Consider the following 1,952-nt stretch of genomic DNA (forward strand, 5'->3'; position numbering starts at 1 on the left):
GTGATGGGGGTTTTTTTTTTTATTTTTGTTTCGTTTTACCAACGGGAGGTGTATTAATTTCCCGATGCAAACGCCAGTTTAGGTTGTGTAGTGAGAAACAAAAAAAGAGCGGTCCCTTTAAGACCCAGTTGCTATCCAAACAGAAGTAAACACAGCGGGCCATTAGAGGAGCCGGAGAGTGGAAGGGGGCGTGATCTGTGCTTGTAGGAGGGCGGGGATAGAACTTTTTACAACTGTGAACGTTCTACAAGTGGGAGTAGCCCGGGATGTTTGCAGCTGGAGGGCGTGGCTTAGTGAGCAAGCCACTGAGGGCTGAAATGTGATGGATCTCAGAGGCTGATCTCAGACTTGCCCAAAACTTTGTAAGAGTGAAAGCAGAAGAGAGCAGAAGGGGGGATTAGTGAGCACAGGGGACGGCAGCAGCTACAAGCCTTCCAGGACTGGCCATCCAACTTTCCCCCTCACTCCTTCACTGCAGATCACTGACAACCCCCCCTTTGCAATCCAATGTGAAACTGCCACTGGGACACAGGGCATGGAGGACCTACTCTGACTTCACGTGGTGGACCCAATGCGTGGATCTAAATGCCAAGGCAGAGAGACTTAGGATCCCGTTTGGAGATTGTGGAGTGAAGGAGCTGTGTAGGGAGCAGCGAGCTGTGGTAGGTAAGTCACCAGTGACTGTGAGTGATGAGGTTGTAGCTGCTCCAGTATGTGTGTGTGTGGGAGGAAAGAGAACATGACATGGTCTGATTACAGGAAAAGACTTCAGACTACTGAATGCATAATGCAATATATTATCAAGTGCATTGCACAGATCGCTGGCCCCCCCAGAGAAGTCAACTCTGGAGTGAAACTGCAGCAATCCTTAAAGCAGGGGTGGACAAATGAATATGGAATTCAGAACGCAGTCTGTCCAATCCAGGAGCCAGCAGGATTCTTTTCAGGAGCCAGCTTCATTGACTACATCCTCAAAATGTAGGTGCCACTTTAAGGAGCACTGGACACCTGGTTCCAGGGATATGTTCAGGCTGCTTATAATATATTTATAATATATAGCCCCCCTTCTCAATTGCCTTTTGCTATAATTTACCTAATCATCACAGTTCCAGACACGTTCTACTTCAATGTGGATTGCAGCCGCTGTGAATTCTTCACCCCCCTGCAATCTCTGTCCTTACAGGTAAAAAGAAAGCACATAAGAGGTTAACGATTGAGCATGATAATTACAATAAATTGGATTAGTTAGCACCTCGGTGCAATGTACAATTCTTTCCAGGGTGGCCCTTGGCTTTGTACCTGTGTCTTGCTAATCACTTGAATTAAAGTTGACTTAGCAACGGCGCAGGTTGGCGACATTTGGCATTTACACCCCCCTCTCTCTATAAACTGACCTCCTGGGTACAGGGATACAACTGACTTAGATGACAGATTGGGTCTCCTTGCTATATAATAAAATATTAGATATGATTGTTTCAAGCTCTAGGAATAAAGTGTGCGTACAACTTAATTATGAGAATTAATTAGAGTGCGACAATTATTCACAAACTACTTATTAGCAATCGTTTTCTAGAAAGGTTTACAGACTAATTCTTTGGTGGTAGGTGGATGAGAAATATAAATCTGAATTCAGACCTTTAGAACACCCAGGGAAACTTTTACGATACAGATCCACAAAGTGCAGAACACATGCTGATACAATGTAACCGGCCTGATATTTACCTAAGGAAGCCATAGTAGGATCTGCATGGCTAAATTATACAAATTACATTTAATACCCCTGGGTGAGACTTGTCACATGCTTGTCACGTGATCACATTGCTAAGATTTACTCTAACATATTTAGCTGTAACATTAGAAAAGAGTTTTAGGTAACTTGTAACGAATTTGCGTTATATATATCCTATTGGGTTACTATTAGTCTCAAGAGATGTAAAATAAACCTTCATACG

General features: G+C 43.7%; 1 protein-coding gene across 5 annotated transcripts in view; it reads left to right on the top strand.

Annotated features, from left to right (window-relative positions):
• The first annotated feature begins 472 nt into the window (after positions 1-472).
• Positions 473-1,952, top strand: part of OSR2 (odd-skipped related transciption factor 2) — an 11,580-nt gene continuing 10,100 nt past the window's right edge. For all 5 annotated transcript variants that reach the window (XM_018559133.1, XM_018559142.1, XM_018559155.1 and 2 more), the window contains exon 1: positions 473-666. The gene's annotated coding sequence lies outside the window, so the exon portion shown is untranslated. The remainder of the gene's footprint in view (positions 667-1,952) is intronic.

Source organism: Nanorana parkeri, unplaced genomic scaffold (assembly GCF_000935625.1).
Source record: "Nanorana parkeri isolate BGI_ZX_2015 unplaced genomic scaffold, ASM93562v1 scaffold16, whole genome shotgun sequence".
NCBI lineage: Eukaryota > Metazoa > Chordata > Amphibia > Anura > Dicroglossidae > Nanorana > Nanorana parkeri.